A 16,308-nucleotide genomic window follows, 5' to 3' on the forward strand; every position below is an offset into this window, starting at 1 on the left:
ACACACACATATATATATACATACATATATATACACATACACACACACATATATTGATATATACATAAGTGTGGATGTATCTGTGATAAATTTACATATCTGTGATATATTACATATAATGTATATACATCTATAATACTTTAAAATCATGCAATAAATGAAAAAAAATCAAAGAAGAAAGAGAATTACAAGGTTACGAATTCATTAAGAAATTAAAAGAAAGTAAAAGATACAAGGCTGTATTTCTGCCATGTGTCTTCTTTGGTCTAATATGGCCATTTGTATTTTGTTTTGGTGAACAGTTTTGACCCATGATGACTGTGAAAGCAGTAAAAAGTGATGGTACTGAATCAGATCTTCCATAAAGAAATAAAAGAAAACTATTAGGCTGAATATTAAAATGAAAGTTTGCAGAGGCTCACCTAACCTTCTAAGATATCTTCTATGAAATAATAATAATAATTAATGAAAAATCTGACCATTATGGAATGGTGAGAATCCCTTGTTTCTTAGAAAGCATACACAACACTACACATTTAACAATCATATCTCCATGTGGGTCTTGATGAACCCATATATGAATTTAAAGAATATGAATACTTATCATTTAGATTTTATAAGAAAAGTTCTGTGTAAAATAGAAGGTGTTTGCCTAGCATTTGAATTCATTTGCTGAAAGAAAATTTTTCCAAGGTATTACAACTTTAATTTGGATATGAGTATTTAGAAAATTAAATTTTAGATAAGACTATGAATAAAATAGTATCATTTGGCTATAACTGTATATTCCATCACAGTTAGTGAAAACTTGCTTGTATTCAAATAACAACTGATATGAAAATTTTCAAAGGTCAATTCATCTTTTCCAATAAATAAAAAGAATTCATAACATAAAATAAAAGTAGTATACTGATACATGAATTTATTCAACATCTCAATATAATAAAAATAGCTTATTTGAATAGCCATTGAAATTTTAGTATGTTCTGCTAAAATGAAACCTTATTTTCCAATATTCTTAATTAGTACAATTTCTCCAGACATTCACAAAAACACAATTATGAGTCTAAGTCACCAGGAAATACTATCCCAGGAGTATTAGAGGGCCCCAGACAATGTGCAAGTACCTCTTCTATTTGCAAACCAAAGCGAGAAGGAGAAAGGTATGCTGTCAGGGTTCAGAGTTTTTAAATAGGACTTCATAGCAAGTTTCAGCTTCTAACTGCCCTGACTTCATGAACCTAAGAGAGTATCTTGTAAGAAGATTCCCATGGTATTATCTCAGAAATGGACTTTCTCATGGAAATGGGGTCATTCTTAGGGCCTCATTTGTCTGTCTTGTCTTGGGGACTCTGGGACCTACAAAACTGTTCATAGGAATCAATTTGCATGTAAGCACTTATAACCCAATGAAGGACATAAAAGTCCTGGAACTTTTGCCAAGTTCCCTAGAGACTTGGGCTGGGATGCAGGGTGGAAAGTGTCTCATCTCTACACTCAACCCTCTCGAGAAGAATGGGATGTGCAGAGAGCTTCTGCCACCTGGATGGAGCCCTGGGAGCCCCACTGAGAGGGAAGCCCTGGAATGGTCCCTTATAAGAGCCTCCATCAGGGGTAGCAGGAACAAATGGTTGACTAAACAAAACTTGCTTTAGGAGGCTGATTACAGCATGATTCATGTTTAAGGGAAAAATTATTCAATCCTCAATGGGCATAATATCCAGGGCAAGTAAGATGGTTAAACTTTTAATACTCTCTCACTGAGGAGCGAGATTACATTTTTTCCACCACCTCTTTATAAGTTTAGAGGCCCAGGAGCTCCAAGTGGAGGCTTAAATCTCTTACTAAGTCCAAAAACACCAAGTCTACCAAGAGCATATAGTCCATTGGAAGAAGGTTAATATAGTTTCAAATTTACAGTATATTTTGCATTTTGTGACCTGTCACCAACAGCTACCTTTCCTTTTTTTAAAATAACATTTCTCTGTGGTTTTGGTCATCTGCAAGTATCTTTCTGGGGAACCAGCACTCCCCATTCTTATAACATATGATTTGGATGGAGCTGACCACAGGTGAGCTGCCCTTGACCCAGGTCTGGCCAGAATATACTATTCCCCTAGGCAGAGACGGTTCTAGGGATGGTCAAGCCACCTAAGCCAGACCATTGAGACTCAGGGGGTCAGACCTAGGACTTGTGCTGAAAAACCTGCAGAGACACTTCTTTTCCTGAGAAGGCCAGCTGACTGGGCAATGCAAGTCTGAGGCTGCTGGAAGTCCCCTTTGCCTCCACACACAGGGAACCTGCCAACATAGAGGACAGCAGGGTCCAGCACAGAGACAAAAAGCAGAAGCACAGTGTTCTGGTAACACTGGAGAGACCCTGGATCCTGCAAGTTTGTAGCCCTGGATATCTCAAACACTTGAGCCATTAAATTCCTGTTTTGCTCAAGCTGGTTTGAGCTGGCTTTTCGATGATTTGAAAACTAGAGAATCTTGACTTACTTGCCTGTATTTCTGTTCACTTCAATTCAACAAACATTGATTGAGGACTTTCTGATGGCCAGGCCCTGTTTTAGGTGCTGGAGCTACAAAAATGAATGATCAAAAATGTTGCTGATCTCACGGGAATTCTGTGCTTGGCAGTAAACCTAAGATTTAGAGGTTCCCTATAGGTTAGCAGACATGTGCTGTTTTGAAATCACAGACCATGGATGTCTGTACTGATTCCATCTCACTGAACTGGAACAGTCATTCTGAAGGGCAAGGAAAGGAAGTAATACCCAATTGGCAAGCACGCTTTAAAAAACATAAAACTGGCAGTATATTTTCACTAATATAATCAAAGAAAATGATTATACTGAGAAACTGATCTATGTTTTTATCTATTCATATTTTCTCTGAATTTTCTCACTTTCAAGGTTGTGTTGTTCCAAAGTTCTGAAAGAAACTGATCTATGAGAAGCAGAATATTTATCATTTAAAAACAGTATTCTAGAACACAATAGGAAATATTTTATTAAAAGCTTACTGTACCAAAAACAACATAGAAGAAACTCATACTAAATTTAGATAAAACAAATGAACCCACAGAGAGCAGGAAATAAGGGTACCCAATAATCTAGGAGTTCATTTAGATACTTTTGTATTTAAAATAGTTTACTTTGATACCATTAATCAATACTCATTTTCAATCCAAAGAGACATGAAGAAAGAGATGACCTTTCCAAGTCAACATTTACTTAGTTCATCCTATTGGTCAGGTATACTTGAGGACACAGCATTGAAAGGCTTCAAGGCGTTTGCTTTTAATAACTGAGGAGTAGCTTTTCATCATAAGAACACAGCAACACCCTTCCCAAAACTAGATGAGATCATTAAGCTGAGTCAAAGAAGAGAACTTTCCCAAAGTTCTCATATTAGCATCATTCACCATTTATAAATAAAGGTAACACTTTATGACAAAATTTTTAAGAAGGTCATAATAAAAAGATAAAATAAGAATTAGCATATAACTTTTACAGAAACAAACCTGGTAGGAATACAAAGATTTTCATATACAGCAAAGTGTATGACAACCTCGATAAGTAAAAACTAAGTAAAACTAAGAAGTAAATAAAGCTCAGCTTTAGCCCTCTCTTTTCTGAGCTCTCGAACCATTCTTCAGGTGCCATGTGCCCCTCACATTCATTAATTTGGGAAGTTCTCTAGATTATAAAGATACTTCTCTTCTTTTGTCCAAGTACTGATCATTCACAATTCTTAAGCAGAGAAGAAAGATACGCAGGCATATAGCTTGAAAAGCAATTTTCTTCAGGTGGGACAGATCTGGGGAAACTTCACTCAATTTCCAGTGGAAAATTCAGTCCATTCAGAGGCCAGGTTGTACCAAAAGGGAATTTGGGGAATCACTTCCCAGCAACACGTTTAAGTCAAGGTAAAGGTATTGGTCAAAGCAATCCGAGTGTGCACTGTAGTTAAGAAAGCAAAGACATCCATGATCTGCGTCCCTCTTTATTTCCATACTTCAGTGTTTATTTTCTTTTCTATAGTCTCTGACTAACAATTTCTTTAAAAGATTGAGCCTTACCTGAACTGCCCTAAAGGCAAGGATTTTTCCACACTCCCTTCAAATGCTCTTCATTCCAGGTACAGTAATGGAAGCAGCCAGCCCAACTCTGGAACCCGCAAGGAGAACCAGCTGGAAACTAAGAACCTTTGCTAAAAAGTCAGAGCAGCTGCCTCCTGCCAAGTCCCAGGTGTTGACACACCTTATTAACTGGCAAAGAGCAATGTCGCAAAATAATTCATAGCAAGGTGTTAATGATTAATAACAAGCTTAATGTGTGATGGCTCAAACACAAGCCAGTAATATGTTTTCAAAAAACAAAGAAAAAAGCATGGACTATTACAGTGGAATCTCGAAGACCTAAGCAGCTTACTAAGTCTCTAGACCAATACGGCATCCCAGCAGAACTCTGTTGAAACTGATGAAACTTTCCATCAAAACAGTTTCATAACACTGATCCCACCTATCATAAAGGAAAGCTAGCCTTGCTAACAATTAATAAATCACCCATATCCTGACACCTTTCCCTTTTACACCATGTGATACTGTTTCTCTTGTGTTATAACATCCACTAATACACATAATAAGGTCTCTCATGCTTAAAGGATGCTAATACATATCTGTCAAGGCATTTTAGCATGGGTTGAAAGAAATCCCAAAGAATCAACACAGCCTTGCAAGTGTGAAAATTCAGGGAAAATATGAATAGATAAAAACAATAGGTAGTTACTACTACTATATGACAGATGCCACATTTTAGTAAACATAATACTGTATCATTCAAAGTTCCAAATGAAATAAAATCACACAATGTGAGAGTTGTGGGTTAAGTTTTATTTGGGGCAAAATGAGGACTATAGCCTGGGAGACAGCCTCTCGGACAGATCTGTGGAACTGCTCTGAAGAGGCAGGGGGAACTCAATATTATACACGATTTTAATGAAGAGGGGTTTGTGCAGTCAAGCACACACTTAAGCAGAGGCTTGCTGCTAGTCAAGAGTAGCAGATGTCACTGTTAATAGTTTTAGTGCTTTTCTAGATATGAGGAGATGCAAGAATTTGGGCTAATAAAAATTTCTCCTGAAAATATCTAACTATCTGAAGGCCTGTTCTGCCAGTGTTTCCCAGAGAGAGTGCCTCATTCCTGATCTCCACCCTGAACTCCTTTCAGGGACTGTTGGAGATTAGCGGCTTCAGTGGATTGTAATTTAATCCAAGCAGAGGTAGATGGCAAGTGTCAATGTGATTCAGTCCTTACAGAGGCAGATGGCAAAAGCCAATTTTTAGTTGGCAAAAGAGATCAGAAAAGAAAAGTGGCATTACAAAGAAGTAAAATTGTTTTCACGGTAAAACTAGTCAATGATGGCACATGAGGGTTACCTGATAAGGGCAGGGTCAGTATGTTTATAAGTTCACCAACAGTCTGAACTAATCAACACCATTTTCCTTTAGAAGGTTGGCTGTTCTCACAGACCATCCAGAATTCAGGGATGTTCACATTCAATACATTCAGTCTTGACCACTTAGGTTTTCCCATAACACCGGAAAAAAAAAAAAAAGACCTCTATTTCCCAATATAGGAGAATGCACTCTTTAAGCAAAAGCAAGGCAGAGTATCAGTGGATAGATAAGAATGATACAAACTAGAGTCAATTTACAATGCTGAGAAGCACCATAAAACTCTCAAAGTCCCCCAAACTGGCAGATAATTACAAAATCATTTTGAGGTTATTTTTAGATTATAAATACCTTTTTCTCTGAATATAACTTCTCAAGAGATGGCTACCTTTTTGCTCACCAATGAAGTACTTGATATGCTTAGCAATACTCTCTTTACTCTTAACTCTTCAAGCTACTCCTTGTATCATGAACTCTATAGAATATGACCTCTGTCCCATTAAATTCCAGAGTCTTCAAACTATAGATTGATACAAATCTTTAGGGCCAGAAACAGCCTGAACTGGATCATCAGGTTCAAGTTTAATTTTACAATTAAATTTACTGAGGACTTTCCCGAGGTCACACAGAGACAGAAAACAAGATCAGAAGACTGGCTTTAATGAAGGAGCTATTTCTTACACACCTACCTGTGTCTCTGAGTCCAAGAGTTCTTTGTCATTATATTCTGCTGTAGGTTAATACTTTTGCCAGAAGACAATTTCCTTATACCAATACCTCACCAGCTCAAATGTTTGCCGACAAGCAAAGCAAGTCAAAAGTACTTTTTCATAAATTCCCATTTCCTTTTAGAAGGGATATGCAAAAAATTTCAAAAAAGAGTCGGTAGGTTTACTGGATTCAGAATCACACAACAGAACATTCACAGACCATGTTTATACTAAGTAAATCACTGATTTATATGTGGTAAACTGGTAAATATTTATTACCATCCTATTCTACTTACCTCTTTCAAGAAGTTTTTACAAACACTGTAAAATCACTGTTGGTGACCATGAAATATTCTCCCCAAAGCAAAATAGCTTTTCAAAACAAATTATAACTAGACATTTCATTGCATCTAACCTCGTGTGATCAACTATCTGTGCAGGGACAGCTTACTCTCTGACAAAATTTGTGGACTCCTTGCCATAACACAGATCTCATGGATCCAACAAATTTATCCACTCTTTGTGTATTTTACGAGAAAGCAGCTACCCAGCTAGTGACATTTCCCAGCAACCCTTGCATCTAGACGGCGCCATATGACTGGCTGTCACCAGAGGAGTGTCTTAAGTGCAGTAGAAGTGTGTCACTTACTAGCCAAGGCGAATGAAAGGAAGTTGTGTTTTCTCTTCTCTGTTCTTTGTATTTCTCTTTCGGCCTAAACACAGAGGACTCTAAGACCCCTAGCAAATAGCACAGCTCCAATATGGAAGGAACCTGGATTCTAGGGAAGCTTCAAAAACACACACATTGAATGTTATGTGAGAAAGAAACCATTGTGTTAAGCCACTGAAATGTTTGAGTTTATTTTTTATAGCCACTAGCAATGCCCCAAGTGACACAATGACCTTACTAGATATACCTATAGGCAAAGTAGACATCCAGATATAGTCTATGCCGTAAGTATATGACATAGGATATTATTAGTTTTATTATTAAATTTCTCCTGTCTATCCTGTTCCCAAGATCACAATCACTGGCTAAGATCAGCCAAAATTCAGAATTTCTTGTGGTCAATCTGAGCATTTAAAAGGACTACCCCCCACTTATTATACTAAAACGATAGGGGATAAGGATTGTTGCAATAGCACCTGACTCCAGATTTCTGCTGTCAGTTATGTCTCTGCAAGTTTCTGAAGTCCAGGAACACTTCCTTGGGACTCTCTCTTCAGATCTCAGTGAAACAACCTTCTTCCCCAGTAGTAGCCCCATTTGAGAAGGTTTATTGTTTTTATGGAGAAAAATAAAGCAACCTGGTGCTGATATAAAGGATTCTTTTGGAGATGCTTTACAATCTATAATAAATAAGGTCCTAAAATGTCTTCAGCTGTCCAATGTTTTGACTAAAATTAAAGTTGTGCTTCCTTTTTATTTAAAAAAATATGCAAGGGATACATCTCCAACTGCCAATAAATCTCTGTTCAAATGATGACTAGAATTCCTAAGGAAATGTTTATTGTCTACTTTCCATCTGTTTTTACTGTTCTACTGACAGTGGTGCCTCCTTAAAAGAAAACAAGGAGACAATCAGATGAGCTACTTGTTGATTCTGGTCTAGACAAGGGAAATGTGCCCAGGAAGGTTTGTTCCCCTTTGTGGCATCTGAAGAACAGAGGCTTGAAATAAATGGGAAGCACAGAGTCCCACAAAGTTTCTGTCATAGCGTGAGGCAGACGGTATGGTCAAGTTTGAGATCATTTATTTCATACCAAGCTAGCTCAGTTTATAGATGGTTAATCTTGGGTATTTCTCACATAGCTCTCACACTTTCAAATCTTTAAGCAATTTTACCCATTTTAAGTTCATGCTATCCTCATCAAATAACAAGATGAGATTACCCAGAAAGAGTTTTGAGGTAGACAAACCATACACACAAAACTTATAAATACTTAAAACCATACACACAAAAAGTACTGTTATTATCTTGGAAAGGGGTCTATTTCAACTGAATTGCACATGAAAAGTCAGTGAAATTATTTTTCCAATAACTGAGACCAAACAACTAATTAACTTCCTGTATTGTTAATTTTTCATCAGTTTTGTACGAGTATTTTCTCTATGAAGATTTCCTTATCTTTCTCTGGTGATGTAATGTTTCTCTATCTATGTACCTTTTCTGACACTGATTACTAATTCGTTTTTCTAGCCATTTGCACACTGCTTATAAATATTAATAGACCCAAGCTCAATGAAACATCCACACGTGATTTACTCTGGTCTTCCCTGTACTTCAGTACCTAATACAGAACCAGGCATGTAGAAAGAACACTACAAATGTTTCAGAAGAAGCACACACAATGTCCACATTGTAGCACACTATCCACTGGACCCCTGTCTGCACTGTCTCATGAGAAAAAAGCACATGTCCACATGTCAGTACAGGTGAGGCTACCATTTCTGTACCTTGTACACAAAGCAGTAGTGGAGGTGCTGCTCAACATTTTCCCAGTAACTAAATGCTTGTCTGAGTAAAGCCAGAGGACAGTTCTCAAGTTAACTTCCTTGGTGGGGCTGTCCTTAGAACAAATGCCAAAGCACTGGCATTTTTAAAATACATAGATTTAGTCACCTTATTAAACATTGTGCTTAAACTATCCCACAGTATTTCTTCACCTACAACATCCAGTGACATTTGAAAGTCAGCATATTGTATTTTTTAAATGCCAGCTATATTCATCACACCGTAGCCTAAAGCCTAAAAGCAATTAATGATTGAGAATAAACTTTAAATGTTTCTGATTTTTATTTGGAGGTCTAAATAGAAACCTAGCAATCTTTTCCTAATTTTTTAATTCAGTATAATGCCAATTTGTCATTTATTTCAAGAAAAAATGTCAGAGAACAAAATATCGTATTTCATCTAACCTAAGACACAATTATTCTGTGTCATACTATTGTTTATTATGCAATTTAGAAATAAAAACATTGCCAACTAATTTTAAGAAGCCAATAATTATGAGAAACATTTTAATTTCTGAAATGTTAAAATGTGAAATAAAAGTTCATCTCAGAATCAATGAAATGAAATACTTGGCAGAGAACATGTAAGACACAACAAATGTATTATGGTAAACAATACAAGGAGAATGAAATACTTATTAGAGCTGAAAATTTTCTTTTATGAGTCTACTTACTGTCCTCAGCTAATACATTTACTTATATAATGATAGTACATAATTTTAAAAGTATATTCAAACTTTTAGTGATTTACATTGATTTGTATGTTAATGTAACCTTAATGGTCAAAAAATTATAGTATTATATATGCCTAGAAATTAGTAACCCTAGTTCCCTCCAGTGAGAACGAGGTAATAGAACAGAGTATAAGAATGTGGGTCATTTAGTACCTTTTGAAGAGAGTGCCATGTGCATATATTAAATATGGAAATTAAAAAGTAAAACTATTAAAATAGATTCTTCTTTTTAAAAAATTGGAGAATTAGAATATAATACTTACAGAGTTTGATTTTTCGAATCCACTGGTTTAGGAAAAATACCATAACCAAGATTTATAAGCTTAGACTCACTGCACGCTTTACCAAAGTCCGGATGTCACTGAGGATCCATAATGTGCATTTCAGATGAGAAAATGCTTTTCCTTTAAGAGATGACATCCATCCTGTGGTTTGCAAGAAAAACACCCAACTCTTCTCATGAGAAATATTTGTCGCCCCCTTTCATTGATGACATCATTGGCCTCAACAGAAGTAGAAGTTATCATTCAGAGTGAGATTACACTTTAGGTTTCCAAGAAAGCATTTGGATTGTAGCAAGATCTGTTTTTTTGGAAAAAGTCATGCAACAATATACAAATGACAGTTTTCTGAGACATTCTTGGATGTCTAAATGCATAAAGATGAAAAGGATTTTAAAGGTCATATATACAAATGTAATAGTACTGTCCAGTTTGTATACCCAACCTGGGGCGTCAGGGATGCCACAAAAGCCCCATCCTTTATCTGTGCACCTATTTGGTGTAGCTTACGATCCCAGCTAAATTAAGGTTTAAGATGAGTTTTTACTTTTGAATCTTTGTCAAACTGCTTCTGACTGACTAGCATTCTCTGCTTCAGAAAGTTTCAAATTTGAACCATAGGTGGAGGTGGTGGATAAAGATGAGTGCACTGACAGATTCGTGTGGGAAAGCACATATGATCTGTCAGACTGTCTTTATCAAAATGGAAACAGGCACTTTATAAAATGGGGAAATCTGATTCAACAATGTATGGATTCAACAAAGGATTCAAAATGCTGTTTAAAACGTTCTTACCATCTTAAAAGCTACTCTCAGCTTTTGATTCCCAATCCTCTCCTAACACTTTGCTGTGATGCTGTGGCCAAGTGCATATTTTTGTAATATCTACAGCATGTAACTGGCTGGAATATACATAACAGAAAGTTAGTTTCCTCCATTATGGACACCAGCTCTCTTACCTGGACACTTCCAATAGGCACTCGCAGCACCTATCCAAAAATTGACCATAGGAATCCCAAACAGCACTCCAAAGACAATCTGGTTCAGTTTGCACCAAGAATAGTTATGCACTTTCCATGGCCTTCCTGTCATTAACTGAAACATGAAAGACTTTCGGGGATGGGATTTTTGCAGGGGTGGGTAGAGGGAAGAATCAGTAGTTTTGTCTTGGCCAATACTAAGTTTGAGGCGCCTATCAGAAGTCAAAGTAGAGATGGAGAGTAGGTCACTAACTCTTTAAGTCTGGAGCTCATGGGAGAAGATCAGTCCAGCGATGTACATTTGAGAGTCCACAGTGTAGACATGGTATTTTAAGCTATTGTGCCTAGGATGAGTAAAGAAGAGGGCTGAGGACAGAGCTCTAGGGATCTGTACCCTTGAAGGGCTGATGGAGGAAGAGGAGCCAGCAAATAAAACTCAGAAAGATGAGCCAAGAAAGCAATAAATTAAAATGAATTAGTTACTTAAAATAAAATTTAAAACTCTGGATAGTTCACAGAGGCTTAGAAATGAAGTGGTTCCTGTAGGAGGACACTGTCAAGCACGTTAAGTGCTGGTGAGATGGGAAGCAGCATACTGAAGAAGAGGAATGTAGTGGTTTAGAGAAGAAATCCTGAACCAGGAGGCTCAGGTTCAAATTCTGGCTCTACCACCTACCAACAGGGAGACCTCTGTTAAGTTATTGAACCTTCCAGTGTCTTTATTTGTAAAATGGGTCTTATAATAGTACCTACCTTATAATATGTACTTATGAGAACAAAATGAGTTAATATAGATTAAGCACTTCAAATAGTACCTGATGTACAGTAAGCTTTGTAGAGATGTGCTATTATCACCATCATTATTAGGTTTGGCTTTAATAAGACACTGACCCTGTAGAAGCCATTTTAATGGAGTTTAAGGAATGAAACTCTACTTGAACTGGATTGAGAAGATATGACGTGAAGAAAAGCATAATGCAAAAAGAAACACCTTGAAGTATGAAGGGGATGGAGGAGTGGCTGGAGGATGGTATGAGCTGAAAAATGGGGATTTTTGCTCCTTTAATTATAAATGAGTGGCATGCTAAATGAGAATTACATAGTAGAAAAGGAAAGAAATTCCAGAAACAGGTGGAAAACAAGAGCATTGCAAGAGCTGAGATTTTGAGCAGGGGATCCAGAGTCGAAATGTACTTATTTTCTCTATAAGTATTTGGAGAAGAGATCAACTGGAAGAGGCTGCTGGATGTTTGAGAAAAAAAAAAAGAGTAAAAACATTGTCTCAGAGGAGGTGACTTAATTAAAGAGGAGTAAGACTGCCTGGCAGTGTTGACTGTCTATTTTGAATTTGTAGTCATAAATTCATAGTGAGTCCAGTCGGCATTATTGCAAAATATCCTTTCAAGCACTTCCAGTGCTTCATAAAAAGGAAACACATAATATATTTCTCCTGTATTCTCTCCATATTAGACAGCTTCATTTTAATTTAATGTGTAAAATTTACTATTTAAGTTATATGTTAAGAGTCTGATTACTTCTTTACCCATAGGGAGCTGTACAATACATACAGACACCTTAGTATTTGGTTAGAACATTTATTTTCATACTGGACCATGAAATTTCCCAAAAGTGGTAATTATTTTTTGAAGTAAATTAGCATTAGAGCCATATCCATTCTGAAAAATGCATTTCAGTACATCAGTGATTGGATGCCTCTTAGACATTGTGTTCTAAAATACAGCACTCACTTGTCTGAATCTGAGAAAGATTCCAGAACTACATTCTGATGTATTTTCTCTTAAAAATGACCTTCAAATATTTGTAATCTTTGTTCCTTCCAGCACTATCATTTGTGATTCGTAGACTGAACATAGAACATTATTCTAGTCTTGTATAGGAAAGAAAATGTGTAATTCCTACACTTGTGGAATTTACAAACTACAGTATTTCCACAAGTATATGATCCTGCTACCCTGAATTTTTTAATGACTACTCCACTTAGTCATATTATTCAATAAAATCTAAAAAGTTGTTAGAGACCTCATACTTACTGCTATCTTTTCTTTCTCGTCTTACATTGTCTCATGACTTTTCATCCTTTGCATGTCATTTTGTTGTTACAACTGAAAATTGCTTTCATCTGCACATCAAAGACACCACTTTACTTAGAACAGGTTATAGTTAAACCCTAAGATCTTTCTTCGAATATCTTTCAGTAGTGATTGGCAGTCACAAACTGGAGTGCATTGGACTTTCATTCTTAAAAAGTAAAACGTTTTAAAAGGTCAAGAATTTTTTTAAACACTGAAATTGCACACACATTAAATATTAAGATGTGTATGTTTTGTGTGAAAAGGAGGGAATAAGGTCCATCGATAATTAGGAAATTAGTCCATTGTGCAACTCTTTGTACCTCCCAATCTAATTGCTTGGTTAATTGATGGTAATTATTTTTTTAGGGTGTTCAAAAGACTCAAATTATTTTATGGATGGAATTATGTTCTCCCCAAATTCCTATGCTCAAGCCCTAACCTCCAGCATGATAGTATTTGGAAATGGGGTCTTCAGTAGATAATTAGGGTTAGATGAGATAATAGGGGTAGGGCTCTAATTTTAGGGGCCTGGTATCCTTATATGAGGAGGAAGAGACACCAGAGAGCTCCCTCTCTCTGGGTGTGCACAGAGGAAAGACCATGTGAAAACATAGCAGGAAGGCGACTCTCTGCAAGCCAGGAATAAAGCTCTCACCAGAAACTGAATGTGCCGGTCTGATCCTGAACTTCTAGCCTTCTTAACTTTAAGAAAATACATTTCTGTTGTTTAAGCCACCCAGTCTGCAGTATTTTCTTAAGGCAGCCTAAGCAGACTAATACAAGTATATATTTATTTACTTCCAGATGGGTCAATTGCCTAGTTTGAGTTTTGATGGAACAATTTTAAATATAAACTGTTATACTGAGGATAGATATGATCACTATCTCTCTGCTATTAGATAATTAAGCTCAGTTGTCACATAAGTCTCAGCACCTTTGCCCTTGATGACCCCTCCATTTTGAACTTTTTTTTTGAATTGAAGTATAGTCAACTTATAATGTTGAGTTAATTTCTGGTATATAGCATCATGATTCATTTATACATATATATATTCCTTTTCATATTGTTTTCCATTATTGGCCATTACAAGGCCCTGAATATAGTTCCCTGTGCTATACAGTAGGACCTTGTTGTTTATCTATTTTATATAGAGTAGTTAGTATCTATGAATTCCGAACTCTCAATTTATCCCTCTTCACCCTCCATTTGGAATTTATAGCCCCAAATCTTCACCTGGCTGGCTCCCTGTCTTTTAGATATCAGCTCAAATGTTGCCAGTTCAGTGAGGCTTTCTCTGTCCATCCAAGTTTTCCCCAACACCTTGCAAAGACACTATAAAATCAGACTGTCCTATTTTACTCCTAACACTCATAATTACCTGAATGTTTTTCACTTGCTTGTTTATTGTGTTTTTCTTAATAAAATATAAACCCCATGAGGAAAGGAATTCTGTGCTGTTGACCGAGATATCCTGTGTGCTATTGACTGGTGCATCTCCAGGGTTTGAAACACCGTTTGACACATAGTAGGTGCTCAATCAATACTCAAAGAATAAATAAGTAAAATCACATAGATAAACTATACTTGCCTTGAAATTAGCGTTCACAATTTATCAGATCTGGGAAACCTGCTGCAATTCACCCATTTTGCACTGCTCTCATCCCCGCATACCAAATCTCTAATTATCCAACTACATCTTCCTCAACTGTCTCCAGATTACTCCAAAACTATAAGTCTGCTTGATTCTTTACTTCTCAAATCACATTGAACATCCCAAATTCCAGTATATAAATAACCCAAACTGGGCTTAGAAGCAGTAGACTGTCCTAAGATTGCTTGACCATGTTGTCTGAGGGGAACCAGAGCCACAAGGTGCTACTGGAACCTAAAGTGAGGGCAGGAAGGGGAGCAAGACCAGGCTGGAGGGAAGGGCAGTATGCAGATGGTGGGGGTTCTTACACATGTTGCTACCAAGGGCTTGGACTCATCCAGGTGCTGATGAAAAAAAACACATGAGAGTTTTAAGCAGGAAAAGGACATAATTAGATATGCCTTTAGAAAGTTCATGCTGATCTCTATTAAGGGGTTGGTTTGAAGAGGAAAGGGCTGAAGGCTGGGAGGCCAGATAAGAAATGTGATCAGCAATGAGTACCCTATACTTGTCTGAAGCTCCCTGACCATCACCACCACTACTTATGGTGGTTCAAACCACAGTAGATGATAACTTTGGAAAACAGTCTGGCAGTTCCTCAAACCATGTCTCAGTGGCTAAATGGAGAATGACCATATAACCAGCAATTCCCTTCTAAGGAATTCCACTCAAGAGAAAGGAAGACATGTATCCATCCCAAAACTGATACATAGACGTTCACAGCATTCAAGTGGGGAATGGATAAAATGCAGTATATCCATACAATGAAAAATCATTTAGCAGATAAAGGAAATAAAGTACTAACACAAGTTACAACATGGATGAACCTTGAAAACATGCCAAGTGAAAATAAGCCAGTCTTAAAGGACCACATATTATACATTTCCATTTATATGAACTATCCAGAGTAGGAAAATCTACAGAGACAGAAAATAGATTAGTAGTTGCCAAAGACTGGGTCGGGTAGGGTGGAAGAAAAAGGGTAGAGAGATGGGAGTGATAATTAAAAGGTTCAGGATTTCTTTTTGGGCTAATGAAAATGTCCTAAAACTGATCATGTGATAGATATAAAACCCCGTGAATACATTTAAAACCACTGAATTGTATACTCTAAATGAGTGAGTTGTATGGTACATGAATTATACCTCAATAAAGCTGTTTGAAAACAAAGAGTGAGAGCCCCTCCAGCACCAGCAAAAGCATCTCAAAGTGGTCCTACAGTGGCCACCAGGGGAACATTAGCATGTAAGCACCAGGTGAGGTCGTACAAAAAGAGACAGAAAAAATGGACAGAAACATTTTAGAACTGAAAGTTAAAGGAGTGAAAGATCCCTTAAAAAAGGGATGGCTCGAGTTTACTCTGGTGGGAAGATGAAATTACATCCATGTGGACAAAGCACCATCAGGAACATAAAATGCCCAGTTTATTCAAAAGATCAAAGAAAGACTCTTTACTAAACCATGCAAGATAAAAGCAAATGCTAGCTCAGGGACATCTTACAAGAGAGGGACAGCACCAGAAAAGGAGGGAACAAGTTACGTGCCTGGTCTTTTTCAGCTCATAACTTGCAGCACTTCTTTATCCAGTACAAGTTTCAGAGCTTTCAAGTGCATCATATCAACATAACTCAACAAACCACCTGACTCAAGTGTGTTGTCCTGGATGGCTCATCACGATTGGTCTTCATTTAATCTCTATCAGGAGCAGTAGCCTTATCTAGAAAATAAGCGACAGAAAGTACACCCAGGTCTTCAATATTCATGTGAGGACAAGTGTCTTTTTTCTCCCCCAGAAACTATGAGGTACTGAAGGGGGGATGTACTGCTGACAGCAAGGCCATAAGCAAAGCACAGGTGTCTCTTCACTAGGAGCAGACTT

At 37.0% G+C, this 16,308-nt stretch overlaps 1 protein-coding gene across 16 annotated transcripts in view; it reads right to left on the reverse strand.

Annotated features, from left to right (window-relative positions):
- The window catches only part of MCTP1 (multiple C2 and transmembrane domain containing 1), a 482,756-nt gene that overhangs the window by 341,386 nt on the left and 125,062 nt on the right, over nt 1–16,308 (reverse strand). Inside the window, exon 1 of one of the 16 annotated variants that reach the window (XM_032476210.1) lies at nt 4,088–4,237. The exons of the other annotated variants lie outside the window; for them this stretch is intronic. The gene's annotated coding sequence lies outside the window, so the exon portion shown is untranslated. Of the gene's footprint in view, nt 1–4,087; nt 4,238–16,308 lie in introns of those variants that run through there. 16 annotated transcript variants of the gene reach the window in all.

This window comes from Camelus ferus, chromosome 3 (genome assembly GCF_009834535.1).
Source record: "Camelus ferus isolate YT-003-E chromosome 3, BCGSAC_Cfer_1.0, whole genome shotgun sequence".
Classification (NCBI taxonomy): Eukaryota; Metazoa; Chordata; class Mammalia; order Artiodactyla; family Camelidae; genus Camelus; species Camelus ferus.